Source organism: Leptodactylus fuscus, chromosome 1 (genome assembly GCF_031893055.1).
Source record: "Leptodactylus fuscus isolate aLepFus1 chromosome 1, aLepFus1.hap2, whole genome shotgun sequence".
In the NCBI taxonomy this organism is placed as follows: Eukaryota; Metazoa; Chordata; class Amphibia; order Anura; family Leptodactylidae; genus Leptodactylus; species Leptodactylus fuscus.
Genome location: NC_134265.1, coordinates 291,804,305 through 291,827,668, shown reverse-complemented (window position 1 = coordinate 291,827,668; position 23,364 = coordinate 291,804,305). Strand labels below are relative to the sequence as shown.

Below are 23,364 nucleotides of genomic sequence, written 5' to 3'. Positions count from 1 at the left end.
GGGCGAATTCTGGAGATGTTTTTGAGGTGGAGATTGCACGAACATACCAGTGATTGGATATAGGGGGTGAAGGAAAGGTCTGAGTAAAACACAACCCCGAGGCAGTGGGCATGCTGCCTATGAGTTATAGTAAGGCCTGAGACTGCAATGGATATATCATGGACAGATCTATTAGATGGTAGAAACAATAGTAGTTCAGCCTTAGAGACATTTAGTTTCAGATAACAAAAAACAGTAGGTAAAAAAGTAGCACCCCGATGTAGTTTTCATTGGTTTGTGTAAAAGGGTGATGCAAACAAGCATGACTGTCATCCTCCACGGCATCCCTGCATTCTGCCTCTGTAATAGAGCCATAAAGTGACACCTCAGCATTTTTCTTAGCAATGCAAAGGCAATCATTGAATTTTGCTTTTGCTGTTGCTGCCACCCGAGTCTAGTACCGGTACCCATGTCTGTTCCCTCTTTGTGCAAAACACTGTAAAGCAAATATTGTATATCTTCCAGGAACTTGTACTTTGGGGATCACCACAGCTCCTAAATGCTGCACAAACTGTTGCTGGGGATTCTCGCAAAAGAGGCAGGGTATAAGAGGTGGTGGGGGACTTTGATAAAAATGAGGTCACATGATAGTATCTGCAGCAACCTCTATTTTACATAGCGACCAATGCTCAAAACAACAAAAAAAGGGAATAAAATTATGGTCATATGACTTACTGAAAACGATGACAGCAGAATAAGGAAATATACCGTCAGTAGATAACTATTACTACTGAGGGTATGGTCTTTCAGACCATATAAAAATAAAATTAACAATACTGTTCCTTTAAAGGAGTCTTTTTTTTTTTTTTTTTTTTTTTTAAGAGCTGTAAATCGGACCAAATTAAAAAAAAAAATAAAAGCACTGACTGGTCCCTGGCCATTTCCAGAGGTGGCTTCTTTGTACAGGCGACATCAGGTTTATATGAGGCCAATCACAAGCCTCAATGGTGACCTCTTCACAAACAGCATGTGTTTAACAGTTGATCAGTGGGAGTCAGCTGAGACCAGTCAGTCATGTGATCCTACAGAAGGACTGCTACTCTGTGTATGCAACTTTGCCTTTTCTACATTTATGACATATGTGTGCTATACTTCTGCAGTAAATGATGGCTGTGTTATACAGCAAACACTGCCACTTACTCCCACAATTGGTGACATTGATTTTGTTTTTCACCATTTAGATTCCGCAATCATTAAAGACCTTGGCATCTAAGTGGTTAGCTTGCCTGTGTGCGATATAACTGTGGTAATCTAAAAATATACTGCGATACAGAATTATTGACAATTGACATTCTGTGATCTCCAAAGCCACAACGGTTTTGGAAATCACAGTGTGTTCGCTACGCATATTTTTCTGCACGGTGTGGCATCCAATCCACCCTTCAGTGACTGTAGAACGCCATTTTTTTCCCCACAGCACTCTTACACCATGTAGAACCCCGGTTTTAAAAGTGGCGCTGTTCCGAACAAAAAAAAAATGGGAAAAAAAAAGGATCTTTTTATAATCCTGGATAATCCATTATAAAAATTAAAATAAAATTTTATAATATAAGGGTATGTACTGAATGGCACCACCACAATGGTCACTGCTGCATTACAAGACTATGAATCCGCTGGCTTACATTCCTGAAACACTTATGCTTTTAGGCCACTGCTGTTGATACAGTAATTATACTAAAAAGTGACATTCAGAAAGCGTAAGTAACAGCAAAATAAACTGAAATCTGAAAACAAGATCACATAAATGAGACTGTCGCTCTACTTACAGTTTTCATACTTGATTCATTTTTGTAAAATATTCCCTAATTTTACAGTCTACACGAAATGGCCAACTTTATTAGATGAGCTCCATTCTAAGGATCCATGGTGCGCCTAGAAAACATTCCACCAAACACCATTGCTTCATTTTCACCAGTCTGAATTGTTGACTTTGGATTGAAATGGTTAATTGATTCACGTTGCTTGTTCCATATTCTACCTCCCACCCAACCCCCCTCATCTGACCAGGCAATATTTTACTACTGCTCAGTGATACAGTTCTTGTTGAAGTCTTGTCTTTCTGTTTTCTTTATGCTAAGGCACCACAATGTCCCGCAGCAAAAAAAAGCACTGTGGGGAAAACCACAGCGGCAACACATCACGGTTTTCCTGCAGCGCTATTAACAGAAAATTTGGAGAGTTTTCCTCTGCGGCTTTCTGCTTCAGTTATACCTATAGGGAAACCAACGGCGTTTCCATAGGTATAATTGACATGATGTGATTTCCAAAACCGCAATGGTTTTAGAAATCACAATATTGACCAAATGTAAAGAGAGAAAGTAGACGGCACTGCTCGCTTCAATAATAACGGCAAAAAGTAGTTATCAACTGTGAACAATAAGTCGTTTCTGATCGGCAACTCTTCTGATATACAGTGGTGCTCACAACCCTTAGAAAACAATAACAGAAATGAAAAAATGGAGAAGTGTGGGTGGGCACTCACCAATCAGTAGACGGCAATTGCATATTCGGCTTGAAAAAGCGTTTGACAACGCGAAACGGCTGTTGCCTGTTTTTTCTGCCAAACTATGTAATCTCTCCCTCCCTGAGGATTTGTTTTACTTATTCCAAATAAAGCATTTTTTATATAAAGAAGAAAAGTGCCGTCTACTGATTGGTGAGTGCCCACCCACACTTCTCCATTTTTTCATTTTAGAAATCACAGTGTGTCCACTGTGTGGATCTTTCTACAAAGTGGGGATGGGATTCACTAGAATCCAATTTGCTGTGACTATAATGCCGTACTTTTTCCTTTACATGGGTCCCCGGTTTTAGACAGCAATGCCAGTTGAACTAGTCATCTGCTGTTACAGCTCCTGTGACAGAGCTGTAACAACTTGTACATGCAGACACATTCATTGGAGCACCAATGTTGAATTTAATTGCAGCTTACATGGCTGTACATTGCCTATTCATAAAAAATTATTCTTGACATTTTCCTCTAACCCCTTTTGTTAACTTTTGCTTAATGTTTTTCTCACACCAATATTCTTGATATTCCATCAGCATCTTTCCGTAAGAAAACCCCACCAGGTTGTAGGTTTTTTTAAATACTGCCCCAGCTAGTCTAGCATCAATTGCCAAACCCTAGACTACATTCACACAAAAATAGGCCATGTGGCAGCCATTTCTTTTTTTTCGCCATCATGTGACTGCATTAAATTCACTGTATATGAATGGGGGTTATTCACATGACTTTTTTTTTTTTTTTTGCAGTCTGTTGTAGTGCAAAAAACAGATTTTAACCTTTGACACACTCGTGGATGAATGTGTCTCATGGATTTGTCATTCTACTTAAGGAATTTGCCGGCGGCTTGGGTCCCTGGTTCTTTTCTGTAGGAACCACACTTTAAATAGAATACTCTTAGGACTTTTAGAAATCTAAAAAAGAAAGTATACAGGTGGACTGGAGGTGACTGTGAGGATTACAACCTTATATATAAAGAGCCATGGGGGTGCTCAACAACCAGAGAGAAGCACTATGAAAGTAGAACAATTGTAGAAAAATTGGAAGGGCACTCACCCACACCGAGGCTCATCTTTATAAAAGACTTCTTTTATTAAGGTAGTACATCTTTAAAAACAATTCGTGCAGGGAGGGAAAAACAGCATAGAATGGCAAGAAGGCAACAGCCGTTTCGCGCAGCTATGTGCGCTTTCTCATTGCATTCTGAGGCTTGAGAAAGCGCACATAGCTGCGCGAAACGGCTGTTGCCTTCTTGCCATTCTATGCTGTTTTTCCCTCCCTGCACGAATTGTTTTTAAAGATGTACTACCTTAATAAAAGAAGTCTTTTATGAAGATGAGCCTTGGTGTGGGTGAGTGCCCTTCCAATTTTTCTACAATTGTTCTACTTTTAGAAATCTATCTATACAATTTCTGGCTCTCTGAGGCAAACACAGCCAAAACGATGTCAAATTGAAAAGTGACATTATCATATTATGTGGTCTCTTCAGATCCCAGTATGCAATAGGTGGAGGCCCAAAAAAAATGTAAAAAAACAAAACAAAACAAGAACCCATGCTGATGATATCACTGAAGAGCGCCTCTAGAAGACCCAAGTGAGATAACGGAAGGTGAGTATGAGTGTTTTTTTATTTTTATCACGTTCCCTGGGACTTCACCTATTGTGAATAGACCGAGTGTAATGCAGCTGCCAATTTAGTTCACCCAAGACAAATTTCCATTTGTTCAGTTTTGTAAAAAAAAAAAAAAAAACAACAATTTTTGCAATTTTCAGGATGATATTCAGGGTCATAAGCCGATTCGCCCATCTCAAATCGTGATCATGGACCAGATCTCAATCAAGGGCAATGAAACTTTCACAATTTTTATCAAAGAACTACTCCTATATTTTCTCGTATAGTTGGCTACTCCTTATATTCATAGTTCTGTTTAACATCCCTTGTCTCATTTACCATTATGTCCTTTTGTAGAAATATGTGACTCTTCATATACTGTGTCATAACATGTTTGAGAAGAGATCTAAGTCTGGAAAGCTTGCACTTTGTCGTCATCTTTTCATTTAGCCATTAAAAGGTATCAGCTACTGAATACACTGATTTTTTTTCTTTTTTACACTCAAATATGAGGGATCTGTCAAAATAGGTGCCACTGGGGTACAAAACAGCCATGAAAAACATACTTGCAATGTCCGAACGTAGGCTTATTCAAATTCACTGAAATCCCCAGATTTTCCCATTCTTATGTGGTTTTGCTATGAAAAAACTTCCTCACTTGCTTTATTGCTCAGTGCACGGAAGCTCCATTTGTAAAAAGGGCATGTGTCTCCATTAGGATCCACAAAAATAAGCACACTTGTTTCTTTCCTGTATAATTATATGTACATAAGGAATCTATAATATAGGATCATATTTTAGCAGCCATGAAATAAGCTCTTGTGTGTAAAGTAGTACTTAATATTGAGATGTATTGTGCACAATTCTGAGTTTTTTGTTTTCAATATTTCATGAGACAGCAGCATGCATCATAAGATGAAGTACTAGTACAGTTTTAGCAGATAGCAGCTTGCTATCTATATTTTCATTATATTATCATCGTGTTACCAGATGGCACTGTATTACATTACCATGGTGCCACCTACTACAAGGCCGACTTTCAATGAGAATTTGTATTGTGTTACAGAACTGCTCAGATGACAGTGTAAACTCAGAGTACATTTGCAGAATTCTGAATCTTGCTTCAGTATATAGTCAGGGGATGACAAAGGCAATGCACATACTTTGCAGTTGGTCATTCTTTTGGTATAGGCAAATTACTATGGTGGGAATAGGAGCAGATTTTTATGATGTGTATCTGGTCAGTTGGGTATACTGTGCGAAAACTATGACAAAATAACCTGAAACTGATATTTTTAGAATTGTTCTCATCTAAAGCAGGCAAATAAGTAAAGCTACATTGAATCTTATTCAAAGGGTGTTATGTAATATGCCAGCAAGTCGATGCCAAAAGCACAATAGCCAGCTACATGTTATCCTGTCTGTGCACTGTTTAGGCCATGTGTTCACAAAATTATATTATAAAACTGGAATCAATTCAGATGAAGATATCCATATTATTTACATTATCAAAAATCAGCAAACATATTAAAATTGTCTCCTATATTTTATCAAAATAAGCTCAATAGATCATATATTAACTCACCAAGTGTTATCAGCTTAACTCCCAGTCAATAGCGACAATTCATCTGAGTAGTTGAGGGAAGGGGTTCTCTTTAAATGGGGCTAAAAACAAAAGTAGCATTTTTTTTATTTAACCACTTCCGGGCCACCCATAGACTATATACGTCCTGGAAGTGGTTGCCTTGTTCTGACAGGACGTACCCGGTACTGAAGTGGTTAAAAAAAGCATTAAAGATGCAGAACACATCATTTTCCCATGTAACCAAAAAAGAAAAACATAATTGTTTTTGATGTAAAGAAATGTGAACACAGTCTGTGGATCCATCTATGACTGTTGTTATATACAGACAGTGACATAGCTATAGGGGTCTCTGCATTCATACTGTAGGTGCAACTTGGCACCCAAGCCAGGAGGACCAAATTCACCTCCCGCGACCCTGTCTAATAATAGTTATTTTACCTGCACTGACGCTGCACACTGCCCTTAGCATCCTTATTGTTAACAGCCACAGTCACTTAGCAATGAGGATACCTATGGCGTTTTCCCACGCTGCACTAAAATCCCACCGCCCGTGCCTCCTTTCTATATACAACATAAAAGTAGTTCAGAAGACCAACTACATAAGTGCTAAATATCACTAAAATGCTTCGCTGTAAACCACAACCTTTATTCAAAAGGTCATATAGAACCACCTATCAACATTCATTTTTATAGGTGAGACTGTGTAGTTACCCCTGACAATGCCAACCAGAGCAGAAAGTGCAGCATGTGCCAGAAATTCATGAGTTAAAGTGGAAGATTTATCAACACTAGCGGTTCCCATACCAGACTCTGGAGGAGGATGAGCTGACAAGATGCACATATGGAAATCTACACCAGATCCTTGGTGGTGTAGATGGCAACCATCATCTATACCAGATAACTAGCCTATTTGATGATACATCTGATGGGGATATGTTTTTTAAACAAAGTGGTGATGGTGTAAAAGAGCCACCTGTGATAAATGTTGTGACAAGTATCATTTAAAAAAAATCACAAGCCACGATGTGGTTTGCTACGTGGGGCCGTTGCCTTACAAAGGATCTACAGATGTAGTCACTAGAGCGCCACAGCTTCAGTAGCAGGGCAATGATATTTGCTGGGTTAGACTAGTGGATGCTCAAATTCTATGACCAGAACCAAAGTGTTGAGAAAAGAACCAAAAACTAGCTTCAGCTACAGATACAGTAGGCTTGTTGAGCTGGAGCACTAGGAAGAAGTACAGTATATACAAATGGCTATCTAGTGCATTTTTTTTGTTTCAATGATTTTTATTGAGAATTTTTCAATACAAACAGTAAACAAATAGAAATATAGACATGTATACATACATCTAAGTATCCACAGCAGTACGTTAGCGGTACAAGATGAGCAGCAGATACATGTACAACAACAAGGGAGCAAATAAAAGGAACAGAAAGAAGGTACAGGTCAAGCAAAACAATCATAACAATGTAGTCCCAAAAATCAGGGACGATACCAAAAAAAAAAAAGGACAAAATCTTTGGTCAGGAGATGTCTCAGGGTCATTCGAAATATTTAGATTTAGACCACGGTTCCCAAATTTGCAAAAACGAATGGTAAGAGTGATTTCCTAATGCAATTATACGTTCATATTTGAATGTGGTATTTACCATATCTACTAAGGCCGAAATATTTGGAATCAAATTTGATTTCCATTTTTGAAATATCAAAATTTGTGCCATCGTTAAGAGTTTGCAAAAGAGGCGTTTATATGGTTTGATAACAATAGGTATATGCAGTAGTAATATCCCTAAAGATGGAGTCTGAGTCAATCTGCAGTGGAACAAATCCGAAAGCAGTGTAAACACTGCACGCCAATATGGAATGATGAGTGGGCATTGCCAAATCATATGAAAAAAGGTCCCTACATCCCCACATGTTCTCCAACATGACCCAGACGTTGAGGGGTACATTTTTTGTAAAGTTGATGGAGAGTAATACCAACGTAGGCGTACTTTAATTGCAGTTTCAATATGTGAGCTACACATTAGGGAAGAGTGTATCAAGCGGAAAGATTGACACCAGTCCTCCTCAGAAAAAGTCTTAAGGTCCCGTTCCCAATATCTAAAGGGAGGCGATTTATAAAACTCCAAGACCTCACCTAATAAATTATACAAAAAGCGTAGGCCCTTCATTTTTTTTGAAACATAGGTTATTACTCTATTGCAATAAGGCACAGGTGGTACCGGAGTCTTAGTTAAGAAATGGGAGATTTGTATATATTTATAATAATGATGAGGAGGCAAACCAAACTTTCGTTGCAACGCTGGAAAGTGTAATAAGTTGTTACTTTCGTCATATAACTGAGAAAGATAAATGATCCCTAATTTTTCCCATGAGGATACCTCCAAATCAGTAATTAACCATGACAACGTTGACATGGGGGTAGTAGATGGAAGCCAGTGGGCGTGAGAGGAGGCCTCCGCATGCATAAGAGACCAAGATTTGAGGGAGGCTATCATAGTAGGAGAAAGTGATTTTGGTGGTGATACATTCCACAAAGGGAGCATAAGCCGATCTCTAAGTCTGTTGGGGTAAATATAAGCCCGTTCAATTTGAATCCAGGGAATAGCAGTATCTGCATTACACCACCCAGAACATTGGGCGGTTAGAGTAGCTAAATAATAATTACGGATATTAGGAACTCCCATTCCCCCAACCAGTTTATGTTTAAACAAAGGACCTCTACATATTCGAGGCCTCCTCCCATTCCATATATAACAGGAAATCATTCTTTGCACAGATTCAAAATACGACTGTGGAATCAATATCGGCAATGTGCGGAACAAATAAAGCAGCTTAGGCAAGAGAAGCATTCTAAACGCAGCCACTCGCCCAATCCAAGATATATCAACTCGAGACATCTTATCACAACTATCTTTCAATGTTTTAAGCATAGGTAAGTAGTTGCAGTGGAAAAGTGAACCAGCAGAGGACGTTATCTGAATACCTAAGTATTGAAGAGATTCCTGCTGCCAATCAAAACCATATCGTGTATGCAGAGCCCGGAGGGGAGCAGGAGAGACATTAAAAGAAAGAGCTTGAGACTTAGAAAGATTAAGTTTGTAAAAGGAGAGAGTCCCAAAGTGGTCAATCAGTTGCATGAGACGTGAAAGAGAAGCTTGAGGGTCCGTTAAAGTTAAAATAATATCATCCGCGTAAAGAGAGAGAGTGCGATCGTCCCTTCACATCAATTCCCTTGATGCTAGGGTCTTCTCTAATAGCTTGAGCCAACGGTTACATAGAAAGAACAAATATCAAAGGTGACAACGGACATCCTTGACGGGTTCCATTCGTTATATCAAACGGATCCGAAAAGGTGCCATTAGTAAATACTTTTGCCGATGGGGCCGAATATAAAGCTCCAATGGCTTTCAATATAGCTCCAGAGAAGCCCATCTTGCGCAACACCAAAGAAGGCATAAGACCAACAAATGCGGTCGAACGCCTTCTCGACATCCAAAGCCAACATGACCATCTCCAATCTCCTCACTTCAGTCTGATGAACCAAGTTTAAAACTCTACGGGTATTTTCATATGATTGCTTATGATCAAGTAGGTTTTGTGAAAGGTAGGCAATCAGGTCAGGGAGGCAATTCGCGAGTCTAGTCGCTATCAATTTAGCATAAATTTTTAAATCCACATTCAATAAGGATATAGGTCTGAAGTTCTGAGGAACAGAAGGATCCTTTCCCGGTTTGGGTAGGGTAACAATCAAAGCTTCTTGATTTTCTCTAGGGAAACTCGCAGAGGTCATAGCATGAGTCAAGAAGGACCTCATAGGGGTGCTTAAAATAGAGGAGAACGACTTATAGTATTCATTTGTGAGTCCATCCGGACCCGGTGATTTATGTGAAGGCAAGGACTTAAAAATCATAGCCAACTCAGTAGGGGTAATAGGAGCATTAAGAGTCTCTAGTTGTTCAGGTGACAGAACAGGTAACTTAATGCTATTGAGAAATGTATCGATTGCATCCTGTGTTGGGGTGCAGTGAGACGTATCATTTGCTAAGTTGTAAAGTTCTGCATAAAAATCTTTAAAACGGTTAGCAATCCCTTTGGGATCATATATTTTATCAAAATTAGTGTTAGAGAGTAGAAAGGGAATCCTGGATTTGGTATGTTTAGCTTTAAGTCTAGAGGCCAACAGTTTACCTGCTTTATTGGATTGCGAATAATACGTGGCTTTCATTTTGCGTAGATTTTTCTCATAACGATGTAAAAGACACTCCCTCAGTTGTCTCCGAAGGGATATTTATTCAGACGCTGCTATAGACTAAGGGGAGCGCTTATTAGCATCTTCACAGTGTTTAATTTGTTGCGTCAGACGGTCTATTTCAGCTAGACGGGCCTTCTTCTCAATATGTCCTAAACGTATTAAAGTGCCACGAAGCTCATGGCATTTTTAACAGCGGCTCATATATACAGGTTCTGTAGATAAACTAAATAGCTAATAACTGGATACTGTACTTAGAGATGAAGAATTATCTGTAACTATGTAAGAGAACATCTGTGCCTCTATATCAACCTCAATGCCTAAGAAAATGCTAGTATAGTAAGTTGCCATTGAATAGCGAGGAAAGTATTTTGCGTACATAATCCTTTGTCTTTCTTACGACTGTAAAAAACCTCATTGTGCTTGCCTGTCATGTCTCCATAAGTCCCATTTGCAGGGACCCACACTCTATACCTTTTTCATGATGAAAGAAGTAAGGTGAGAGGGAATATAACAAGTGGCTTTGATGAAACGTCTGCAGCAGTAGGGGGCAACTTCATTATCTCCACCCTGCATCAACCATCAGTCTACAGGCAAGCAGGATGCGCCCATTAATTCATCAATTAAAAAGCAATACTTTGTTATCCCATTGTGTCCTTGTTCATTAATAATAATGAATTTCTCTAGCCAAAAATGAAAACTCATCTAGGGCTCGGCAGTTCTGTCCTGGACCACGGAATAGCTATCTGATAGCTGTCATCTTTAGGTCCCTGTACGGGGTAGACCCCCACCACCACTTTTTAAATTGTATATGTTGTTAAGCCCTTAGGAATACCTTTGTTTTGTTATGTAACTAGCTAGCAGTTGCCATGGAAACTATTGTTCAAGAGTAATCCAAGACGTATTTAGACCTCTTGGCCAATCAGCACTGTGACCTGGGGAGAGGGTCACAGAAAGATGAGGCTCTCCAAGCTCATTATCATGTAATGGTATACCAAACATGGTTATTAAACCCAGTATATGGAACTATAGTGAGACCAGGAGGCTAGAAAAGGCCAGAGGACCTAAAGAAGGCCAGTCTGGGAGTGGCAGTGATGGCGACAAAACAGAAACGGCAACTCTGGCTAAAGAAAGTCAGGATACAAATGGCCATTGTAGAGAGGAAGCTCAACCTTCCACAGATCTCTCTAGTCAGTAGTGGAGTTGTCCAAAAAACCTGACCAGCAAACAGAGAAGTCCAACAAAATCATTCCTTATAATTATGTTCCAACATTTTCAGACTTGTAAAATTAGAAAACATCACCAAAAACTGCATCAAAACTGCATTCCTAGTGTGTACAGCACCACATGAACTCGCCCTCATAGCCACACCATCTTATACTTTGCTGTTGCTCTCAGACTATGGGCAGATGGACGTCATCTTCAGCCACGCCTCCTCTTCCAGCGATGTCTTCGGGTCCTGTCTTCCTCCGGCGCTCGCGAACTGCCATTGATAAAAAAAATGTCGTGGGTACATGCGCAGTAGCATGCTGCTGCTACTGCGCATGCACCCCTGCCATTTTTTCATCAATGGCAGTTCGCGAGCGCCGGTGGAAGACGGGACCTGAAGACATGACCCGGAGACGTGGCTGAAGATGACGTCGGACCCTGAATGCCCACCCACCATGCACGATAGATAAGTACAACATATTCTTTTTTAGGGTTTTATTTTAAAACGAGGGGGGGGGTAGTTTAATATAATTTTACCGGTGCCTGAATAGCCTTTTTAAAGGCTATTCACGCATATGTCGGGCTCTATTAGTATAATTCTGCTGATAGAGCCCCTTTAAGCCTCCAGACTGTGCCGGTCTGGATACAGTTTCTTAATCTTGTTGCCAGCAGCTATGTTCCAGTAAGATAATTTTCATTCTCCTATTTCTGTACAACTCTGTTGTCCTGCCAGTGAGACTTCAGTAACTTATTTTAACAAGCTTTAAGTGGTAGTTAGAAGCGGTGAATGTATTAGTCCAATAAATCTCCTGAAATGGTTTTTAAAAAACAAACACAACAAAATAGTAAAATAGAGAAATTCTACAATATCTTGTTATAAAAATACTGCTTATATATCACTAACAGCTAACATAATGATCACTACTGAGCCCTATAATACCGTACTACATAGAAGTCCTCTTACTCTAACTGCTAATATCAGATACAAGTCCAAATCCAGCATTTAAAAAGGGGAGCCGTCCCTATATAATGGAATTCACTGATCTTAGCTGAAGCCTTATTCACACTTAGGTTTTTACACAAACAACTGTTTTTCATTAACATGAAAACTGATCAGCAAGTCTATTTAAAACCAACTTCACAAAGTTTGTGCCTTTGTTGGATATATATAAAAACGGAACATGAATTTTCACAGAACAACAGATTTGCATTGGCATGGTTTTGCTAAATCAGACCAAAGTATAACATGTAAAAAAAAAAAAAAAAACCCAGACATCTGAATCTTGAGGGACCCAGGCATCACACGCCCATATAGTACAGATGTCTCAATAAGCCCAACTGGGTGCAATTTAGTACATCTTTGGTGCAGTTTGGCGCTATGTAGCACAATTAGTTAGGGTTAAAACATATCCAACTTCCTAAATCTGTGAATGTGGCTTAAATGTGTCAAGATGTGCCAAAAATGAGTGAAAATTGTGTGGTTAAATTCTGGATGGACCAGAACAACAGACAGCCCTGTGTTTCATCATTGTAAGGCTAATGCCCCATGTAGTGGTCCACAGCCAAAAAGCTCTGTGGGAAAAAACACAGCGAAAGCGCATTGCAATTTTTCCCGCAACACTTTTCACAGAAAGTCTGCAGCATCTTCCTCTGTGGACTTTCTGCTTCAATTACACGCATATTGAAACTACCGGTGATTCCGTAGAGATGCTGCACTTTCCAAAAGCGCAACAATTTTTGCTGCAGTGTTTCTGTAAACCGCGTCAATAAAGGAAGGATGTACAGTAAGGTAAAAAGTGTTTCAAGTGTTTCAATGATTGACAAAATCACTTAGGCCGAGGCCTAAATACTGCAGAAAAAACACAACGTTTTACAGTTCCTACAAAGTGGATGGGATTCTAGCTAATTCCATACATACTTTGCAGGAAAATACATGCAGCGGACATTCTGTGATTTCCATAACCGTCACATTCTTAGATATCACAGCATGTCAATTATACCAACCAAATGTCAACTGTTTTCCTATAGGTGTAATGGAAGCTGAAAGTCCACAGAGATAGCGCTGCGGGAAAAAACGTGATGTGTTACCGCCACGGTTTTTCCCACAATGCTTTGCTGCTACTGCCTGCTATGTCAGGGCTTAGCCTAAGGCTACATTCCCACAAACATTGCATTCATTTTTCACAGCTGTTTTTTTTACAATGTCCTAGTTTTTACATCAGTTCTACATCCGTGTGGAATGCATTTTCTTGCATTACTCCTAGACTTGAATGATCTGTGAAAACCTATTTTTTTTTTTTGCGGTCTATTGACCAGACATGTGAATAGCCCCATAGCAATCATTGCTATCAGCGTATTGTATGCTGGTCTTTATTCCCCCTGGGATGGCAAAGAATTCTCCTGAAGAGGTGAAGGCATTGTCAGGAATAAGGAGCATTCTGTCAGACCTTGAGCCTTGCAAGTATCATATATACTCGAGTATAAGCCGACCAGAATATAAGCAGAGACCCCTAATTTTACCACAAAAAAACTGGAAAAACTTATTGACTTGAGTATAAGTTGAGGGGGGGAAGTGCAGCAGCTACTGGAAAATTTCAAACATTAAAATGGCCGGAGTTTTTGGGTGCAGTAGATGCTGGGGAAGGGAAGGGGGTGTTTTGGTTGTCTGTCTGCCCCTTCCCTGAGCTTGAGGTCTGTTATTTTTTTCCTCCACATGGAATTCAACCTGGCTGGCATATCTGCAGTGCTCCTATTAACCCCTTCCCGACAGAACAGGAGCACTGAAGATACCCTATATTCAGCCTGGCTGTAGTCAGGCTGAATTCCAAGTGGGGGCAGGGGGGAAACCCAGTCTCAGGGAAGAAGCAGTTACACAACTTTTTTTCCCGCTACAGCGTTTACCGTACAGTAAAAATATTATTTTTATAGATTTGTAGAGCAGGCGTTTTCGGAAACAGGGATACCTAACGTGTATGTGTTTCATAGTATTGACAATTAGTTTTATATGTGTTCTAGGGAGAGGGGGAGGATTTGAATTTTTAATACTTATATTTTTATTTTTTGTTTACTTTTTTTTTTGCATTTATTAGACCCCCTAAGGGTCTTGAAACCCAGGGGATCTGATCACTAATGCAATGCATTACAATGCTAATGCATTGCAATACATAGCAAAAATTGCCATTTCTTTTGCAGGCTGCATAGAGCTGCCTGCAAAAGAAAAGCACTGCAGGCTGGGGAGCCTTTAGGGCTAGTTCACACGGAGGCAATGAGGCAGATTTTGACAGATTTTGCCTCAAAATCTGCTTCCATACAATGGTGGTCTATGGAGACTGCTAGCAGAAAAAAGAAGCAACATGACCTTTCTTCAGGCGGATTCCACCTGAGGAAAGCAATAGAAGTGAATGGGAGGCGAAAAAAGCCTAGTGTTTTTTTTTGCAAAAAAAAGCGACTGAAAACGCCTAGCGTTTTTTTTACAGTTAGTTTACCGCCTGGCGTTTTCTGAAGAATTTTTTACCAAAAACTGCTCCAGAAAACGCTCCAAAAAATGCCTTAAGTTCAAAAAACCGCTTCCTAATTGGGAAGCGTTTTTTGTTTTTTTTCAGGACCAAAAAAAGCCAGGTGGATTTTACGTGTGAACTAGCCCTTACAGAAGTGCTGAGGGGAATCCCCGGCAGGAACGCTGAGGGGTGGACCTGAAGGAGAACCTCGGCCGGCTGGACCCGAAGGGGAGCTGCGGCCAGCCGCCGGCAGGAGCGCTGAGGGGAATCCCCAGCAGAAACGCTTCTGCCGGCAGCCGGCTGCAGTTCCCCTTCAGGTCCGGCGGCCGAGGGTCTCCTTCAGGTCCGCCCCACAGTGATCTCCCTCAGCGCGGCCAAGCCTATCTTCAGGATCACCCTTGAGAGTGGTCGCGCCCACTCCCTCCTCCCTCCAGCGGCATGGCAGTGCCTGCCACTGCCCCGCAGCGGTTCCCCTCGGTGCCTGACGACGGAGGGGAGGATCACCAGACCGGGACAGCATTGGAGAGCATCTCTGCTGTAACACTTACAGCAGAGATGTCAGAGCTCATTACCGCTGTAAAAAGTTACAGCGGAGGTGCTGGTTGATATGGCGACTGCTCTGGAGCGGTGCCATTATAGTTACAGACCCGGCATACAGACACCAGGGCGGGTGCCAGGGTGCAGCATCGCCACGATCCTGCCAGGAGTGTGGAGATGCTGTTCATTTCAAACAGCAGAAGTACTTATGGTACTTCTGCTAGCAGGCTCAGAATGCAGATACACGCCGGGTTCGGGCAAGAGGTTATGTGGCCATGTCACCTGGCGTGTGATGGAGTAGGGGGGGGGGGGGGGGGGGTCTGCATTCTGGGCCTGCTAGCAGAAGTACCGTAAGTACTTCTGCAGTTTGAAATGAACAGCATCGCCACGCTCCTGCTATAAGCGTGGCGATGCTGCGGTTCAGCACCCGCCCTGGTGTCTGTATTCCGGGTCCGGATACCGGGTCTGTAACTATAAATATTGCTGATTCGTAATGACTCGAGTATAAGCCAAGGCGGACTTTTTCCGCACAAAAACTGTGCTGAAAAACTCTGCTTATACTCGAGTATATACGGTAAGCTCTTGCATAAATGATAGATAAATGATGATGAATGTGATGCTGGTGATGACCCTGCTCAGGACCTGTCTTGGACCTGTCCAGTGTGAGAAAAGTGGTGAGACAAGTGTAACTATTTTAGTTACAAGTGGTGATGAAAGTCACAAATCACCAAAACATCATGTGGACTCCCCTGAACGGATTACCGACGCAGATGTGAATGAGGCCTGCGTGATGTTGGATGTGGTCTGTTCACTGCTCATTTTGGCTTAAAGAAGAGATGCAAAATACTAAGGAATGAATGAGGTCTTAAGGTCACAGTTACTTGAGACCTGACATGTCTCGGCTGCCATTAATTACACTGAATTACTTTAATGTACTAGTAGAAGTCTCCATTCGGTCAGGATATTACTTTCTCGGGTTCGGCCTATAATTACTGGACTCCATCTAAAGCTCGGAGCGCAGCCTGCTCTTTTCTTTTCAGAAGCTTGCACTTCATATCGCGGATAGTTAGATATGCGCATACGCTTTCTCTTCAGAATACTTTCAACTAATTATGCATAAAAGCAAGTGGCTTCTAGAAAGACCCCCACTTACAGCCAGCACTATGCCGAAGCTCTCATGGAGCTAGATAAAAGCATAGCGACTCTTGACATCCCGGAGAGAATACACTATACTAGGCTAAAGCACTGATGTAGGGTATGTATGGTCTATGTTTATCTTGCTGAAAATGACAGTCAATGTAAAAGTCAATTCAGCCTTCGTGTTATATAATATAACTCCCCTCCAATCTCACACCTTCAAGAATAACGCTGAAATGTAATAGGTAAAAGAGTTGACTATTCACATGCCAGAGCTGACAGACAGCAGGGAGCTACATTTACTAATGAGTGTTATAATAGATGTGTTATTTTCGGTTGTAATACTGTCTGTGATGTAAAGGTGGTAACTGTTGCAAAGAAAACCTCCAAAGTATTGGCACATGTCAGTATATTATTAGGTTTAGCGGCCAGAGTGAAATTGCTATTATGCAATATACTGTAGAACTGAGCATACATGTTTATAAGGGGAATAGGTTTGAGGAAATGACTGTCAACTGAATGTGTAATCTGCCAACAGCTATAAGAAGCATATGGGAACCACTGCTTGTGAGATCACAGCTTTCCCAGAAACAGATATATATTTTTCTAAATAAAATCATTATTTATAAACACACAATCAGAAAAAAGCAAACCACAAGCAAACCCCCGTAAGGCGGGACCCGAACAAATGGGCCCGCAGAGCGAGAGCAGACAAAAATAACACATCCGAATGTACGAAACAAGGCTAAACAATTACAAGATCCAAAATATGGAAATCACAGCAAGAAAGGAAGGAGGAAAAGAACGGAAGGAAAGCGGAAAAAGCAGGTGTGGGAAGGGGAAAAGAGAGAGAAAAAAAAGGAAAGGGGGAGAAAACTCCCACAGAGAAGAGGTGAGCCCAAACTCCAATCATCGACCCGCCAACTGTCAATAAACCTCAGCCAACCATATCTCTGTACCTTTGGGTAGCCTGAAAGAGAAGCCAAAGAGTCCAAGCCTCCATATAGGCCTCCTCCTGTAGGCTTTGCGACGCGGTGAAGTCCTCCATGACTCTGATATCCTCCACTTTATGAATCCAATGACGGAGGGATGGGGGGTTAGAGGACGTCCACAGCGCCGGAACACAGGCAGAAACAGGTATATTATGAGAAAACTGAATCTAGCAACAACTTAATAAAATAAAAAGGCACTTTTTTCATATTTTCTTTTCTACGAAATGCCCATTAAATGCACTTCCTAGAGTTTGCAATGGTCGATTCGATATGAACACCGCATTGCAAAAGCACTTAAAGTTCGATTCCCCTCCCACCTTCCCTGGCGCTTTTTCTGCACCAATAACAGCACAGGGGAGGTGGGACAGGAACTATGACAACGGAGGCATTGAAAAAACTAGGAAAAAGCCATTGGCTGCCGAGGACATGTGACCTCAGATTCAAACGAAGAGGCGGCATTAGCTCCGATTCATTATGTGCTTGCATTTACTTAGAGACAGACATCTGCTGAGGGCTAGTTAGGTTTTAGATTCTGCTAGGTAGGAATAGCAAAGAAGAACCACAACCGCTCTTTTAAGAGCTACACTAAAGGGAGAAGCTCAAACAAGCTTGGCACAGTGTCTACCCACAAACGCTAAAGTGGGATTCACAGCAATTAAGCCAGGCTGTATCTGCGCAACCCAGCTTTCCGCGGTGGGGATTAAGGTAAGTGGGATACACTGAAATTGTATACACATATACCCTATGTACGCTTAATCCAAGGTTCAACAGTGTGTTTCCTCCCCCCAAAACTAAGGGGTATAAACTGAAATTCTCAGTCCATATACACTACAGTTAGGGCCAGAAATATTTGGACAGTGACACAATTTTCGCGAGTTGGGCTCTGCATGCTACCACATTGGTTTTGAAATGAAACCTCTACAACAGAATTCAAGTGCAGATTGTAACGTTTAATTTGAAGGGTTGAACAAAAATATCTGATAGAAAATGTAGGAATTGTACACATTTCTTTACAAACACTCCACATTTTAGGAGCTCAAAAGTAATTGGACAAATAAACATAACCCAAACAAAATATTTTTTTTTTCAATATTTTGTTGCGAATCCTTTGGAGGCAATCACTTCCTTAAGTCTGGAACCCATGAACATCACCAAACGCTGGGTTTCCTCCTTCTTAATGCTTTGCCAGGCCTTTACAGCCGCAGCCTTCAGGTCTTGCTTGTTTGTGGGTCTTTCCGCCTTAAGTCTGGATTTGAGCAAGTGAAATGCATGCTCAATTGGGTTAAGATCTGGTGATTGACTTGGCCATTGCAGAATGTTCCACTTTTTTGCACTCATGAACTCCTGGGTAGCTTTGGCTGTATGCTTGGGGTCATTGTCCATCTGTACTATGAAGCGCCGTCCGATCAACTTGGCAGCATTTGGCTGAATCTGGGCTGAAAGTATATCCCGGTACACTTCAGAATTCATCCGGCTACTCTTGTCTGCTGTTATGTCATGAATAAACACAAGTGACCCAGTGCCATTGAAAGCCATGCATGCCCATGCCATCACGTTGCCTCCACCATGTTTTACAGAGGATGTGGTGTGCATTGGATCATGTGCCGTTCCCTTTCTTCTCCAAACTTTTTTCTTCCCATCATTCTGGTACAGGTTGATCTTTGTCTCATCTGTCCATAAAATACTTTTCCAGAACTGAGCTGGCTTCTTGAGGTGTTTTTCAGCAAATTTAACTCTGGCCTGTCTATTTTTGGAATTGATGAATGGTTTGCATCTAGATGTGAACCCTTTGTATTTACTTTCATGGAGTCTTCTCTTTACTGTTGACTTAGAGACAGATACACCTACTTCACTGAGAGTGTTCTGGACTTCAGTTGATGTTGTGAACGGGTTCTTCTTGACCAAAGAAAGTATGCGGCGATCATCCACCACTGTTGTCATCCGTGGACGCCCAGGCCTTTTTGAGTTCCCAAGCTTACCAGTCAATTCCTTTTTTCTTAGAATGTACCCGACTGTTGATTTTGCCACTCCAAGCATGTCTTCTATCTCTCTGATGGATTTTTTCTTTTTTTTCAGCCTCAGGATGTTCTGCTTCACCTCAATTGAGAGTTCCTTTGAGCGCATGTTGTCTGGTCACAGCAACAGCTTCCAAATGCAAAACCACACACCTGGAATCAACCCCAGACCTTTTAACTACTTCATTGATTACAGGTTTACGAGGGAGACACATTCAGGGTTAATTGCAGCCCTTAGAGTCCATTGTCCAATTACTTTTGGTCCCTTGAAAAAGAGGAGGCTATGCATTATAGAGCTATGATTCCTAAACCCTTTCTCCGATTTGGATGTGGAAACTCTCATATTGCAGCTGGGAGTGTGCACTTTCAGCCCATATTATATATATAATTGTATTTCTGAACATGTTTTAGTAAACAGCTAAAATAACAACTTGTGTCACTGTCCAAATATTTCTGGCCCTAACTGTATATACACTTCATCAAGGTTGTCACGGTGTGTACCCACAAAAAAGCAGTGGGATATACATTCTAATTCACAGGCTATATACGCTTCATCCAGGTTGTCATGGTGGATACCCACAAAAAAGCAGTGGGATATACATTCTAATTCACAGGCTATATACGCTTCTTCCAGGTTGTCACGGTGTGTACCCACCAAACCATCTAGAAATGTGCAAGGCTACCAGTAAGGGACATGGACGAGGCCGAGGGTGTGGGAATGCTGCTGGGGAGCAAGGTCGCGGTGAAGCCACAGGGCATTCTGTGCCTACTCCTCAGGGGCAGCAAGCATTGCGCTTCTCCACAGTCCTTGGCTTGCTGGCCACATTAAGTAGGGTGCAGAGCACAAACCTAAGTAGGCCCAAGCACCAGGAACATGTGGTACAATAGCTGGCGGATAATGCTTCCACCACATTATCCACCAGCCAGTCAGCCTCTACCTCAACTCCTCCTCCTACACAACATTCTGGTCAGCCTTCCTCCCAAAATGCCCAATTTTCCCAGCAGAGTAATCCAAACTTTCCCTGCTCCCAGGAGCTGTTCTTTGGTCCTTTAACTGTCCCTCTCCCTGTCCCTCCATTTCCCGATTCCCGTGAGCTACCAGACGACTTTCTGTGTCCAGATGCCCAAGCACTGGAGTCTCCTCCATCTCCTGTTGATTTTGTGGTGGTTGGCCAGCAACCCACCCTCAGTGACGATGATGAGACACAGTTGCCATTAGGGCAGCCTGTTGCCATGTGCGGTGTGCAGGAGGAGGAGGCCAGAGAGGAATTGGCAGAGGAGGTGGTGGAGGACGAGGACACTGACCCAACCTGGACAGGGGGGATGTCAAGCGGGGAAAGCAGTGTCGATGTTGAGGGAGGTGTAGCACCATAGAGGGTAGCTAGAGGCAGAGGCATGTCCAGAGGCAGAGGTCAGCTCAAGAGATCAAGTGTCGTTGGCGGCAGAGAGAACAGTTCCTCCATGAGGCGAACAAGTGTCGTCCGGTCCCTACCCACAAGGAATGCACTGTCTAAGCTCTGGGACACGTTAGTGGCACTTCCTCGCCAAACTCCCGCCACTGAGGGGTCTAGTGTCACCAGGCGGGAAAAGTATAGGCGCATGTTGCAGGAATACCTGTCCGACCACAGCCCTGCCCTCTCTGACACCCAATACGTGTAGGGCACAGAGGGATTGAAGTTGGACCTGTGGCTTGAACTTACCCTATATACCTTAGAGGTGCTGTCCTGCCGCCAGCGAGCTGTCTGAAAGGGTTTTCAGCACAGCCGGTGGTATCATCACGGATAAGCGCAACTGGCTGTCAGCTGAGAGTGCCAACCGGCTGGCTTTCATCAAAATGAACAGCCACTGGATAGACCCATCATTTTCGTGCCCATCAGTGTCAAGCACCCCAACATGAATTGTCTTGTCTGCGCTCAACCTCTACAATTCCTCCTCATATCTGCGTTGCACAATTCTGATCCTTCTAGGCTGAATCCACCCTGATTTCACCAAACTCTGCTGGTTAGAGGCTCAGCTCACTCCAAGGGCCAAAAACACTGCTGGTGCAAAGCTCAACTAAGTTAAAGGGCCTAAAACTCTGCTGGTAAGAGGCTGAAGTCACCTAAAGGGCCTCAATCTCTGCTGGTAGCTCAGCTTATGGGCCTCTAACTTAATTTGTTAAGGGCCAGAAAAGTGAATTTTTGAAGGTCTTACCACATCACACACACACACACACACACACACACACACACACACACACATCCACAATGACAGTTAAGGGTGGGTACTGTTGGATTTCCCATTGCCTATTCCATCTGTGGTTGTCATGGGCAACATGATTTAAAGGGGTGCTTGTTAAGGTTTCATTAGAGTAAAATTTGGGTTTCTGTCCATCCAAATGGGGAGGAAAAAAGGTTTCCAGTTATTTTTCCACTTTCATAGTGGGTTTTTTGAGTGTGGAAAGTGTGTAGTTGATAGGCTGTGATGTTGGGGTAAAACTGTGACTTGGGCTTGTTAGATGCCCCTAGGCATGCTTCCCCTGTTGTCCCAGTTGCATTCCAGAGGTGTTGTCGTCATTTGCTGAGGTGTCATAGTGGACTTGGTGACCCTCCTAAGTCGAACATTGGTTTCCCCCTAAACAAGTATTTTTCCCAATAGACTATAATGGGGTTCGATGTTCGATCGAATAGTCGAGTATTGAGCGGCTCCTCGAATCGAACTTCGAACATTTCACTGCTCGCTCATCTCTAGCACTTACAAAAGGAAGAAATATACTAATATTTCAGTCACGGTCATTTTACTCACTGATGTTTGATACAAGTGATAGTAGGGGGCGCTTTTTCCTTATATACAGTGTTGCTGTGGCTTTTGCATTAGTGAATGAGTCAATATGATAATGACATAACGCACAAAAGCATGGGTAAACCTCGAGCAGAAAAAGCTGTAAGTGGGAGCAAAGAAGACCTGGTATACCTCCTATTATTTTCAATGGCAAATATGAAAAATAACAGGGGTATTGCGATTTTTAGATGGAGCAGATTGTTATCGTATGACTATAAAAGAGTTTGCCTTTTCCTGACACAGCACCACTCTTGTCCACAGGATGTGTCTGATATTGCAGTTTAGCTCTGGCTACTTGGGATTGGTTTGTGTGAACAGCATAAAAAAATAGAAGAGTGATAACAAGTATCTAGAATTTGTTTTTTTCTCATAAAATATGTATTATAGTAAATCCCAAGTGGTCCTACTATCTTTCTAAGGATATAAAAGCTCACTATACAGTGTTGGCAAAAGTATTGGCACCCCTGCACTTCTGTCAGATAATACTCATTTTCTTCCAGAAAATGATTGCAATCACAAATTCTTTGGTATTATTAGCTTTATTTAATTTGTCTTCAATGGAAAACCACAAAAAGAATTGTCAAAAAGCCAAATTGGATATAATTCCACAGCAAACATAAAAAAGGGGGTGGACAAAAGTATTGGCACTGTTTGAAAAATCATGTGATGCTTCTCTAATTTGTGTAACTAACAGCACCTGTTACTTACCTGAGGCACCTAACAGGAGGTGGCAATAACTAAATCACACTTGCAGCCAATTGAAATGGATTAAAGTTGACTCAACCTCTGTCCTGTGTCCTTGTGTGTACCACATTGAGCATGGAGAAAAGAAAGAAGACCAAAGAACTGTCTGAGGACTTGAGAAGCAAAATTGTGAGGAAGCATGAGCAATCTCAAGTCCATCACCAAAGACCTGAATGTTCCTGTGTCTACTGGTCCCTACAGTCAAACATGGTGGAGGTTCCCTGATGTTTTGGGGTTGCTTTGCTGCCTCTGGCACTGGACTGCTTGACCGTGTGCATGGCATTATGAAGTCTGAAGACTACCAACAAATTTTGCAGCATAATGTAGAGCCCAGTGTGAGAAAGCCGGGTCTCCATCAGAGGTCATGGGTCTTCCAGCAGGGCAATGACCCAAAACACACTTCAAAAAGCACT

At 41.9% G+C, this 23,364-nt stretch overlaps 1 protein-coding gene across 3 annotated transcripts in view; it reads left to right on the top strand.

Moving 5' to 3' along the window:
• The window catches only part of MARCHF1 (membrane associated ring-CH-type finger 1), a 198,384-nt gene that overhangs the window by 62,908 nt on the left and 112,112 nt on the right, over positions 1-23,364 (top strand). The window lies entirely within an intron of this gene.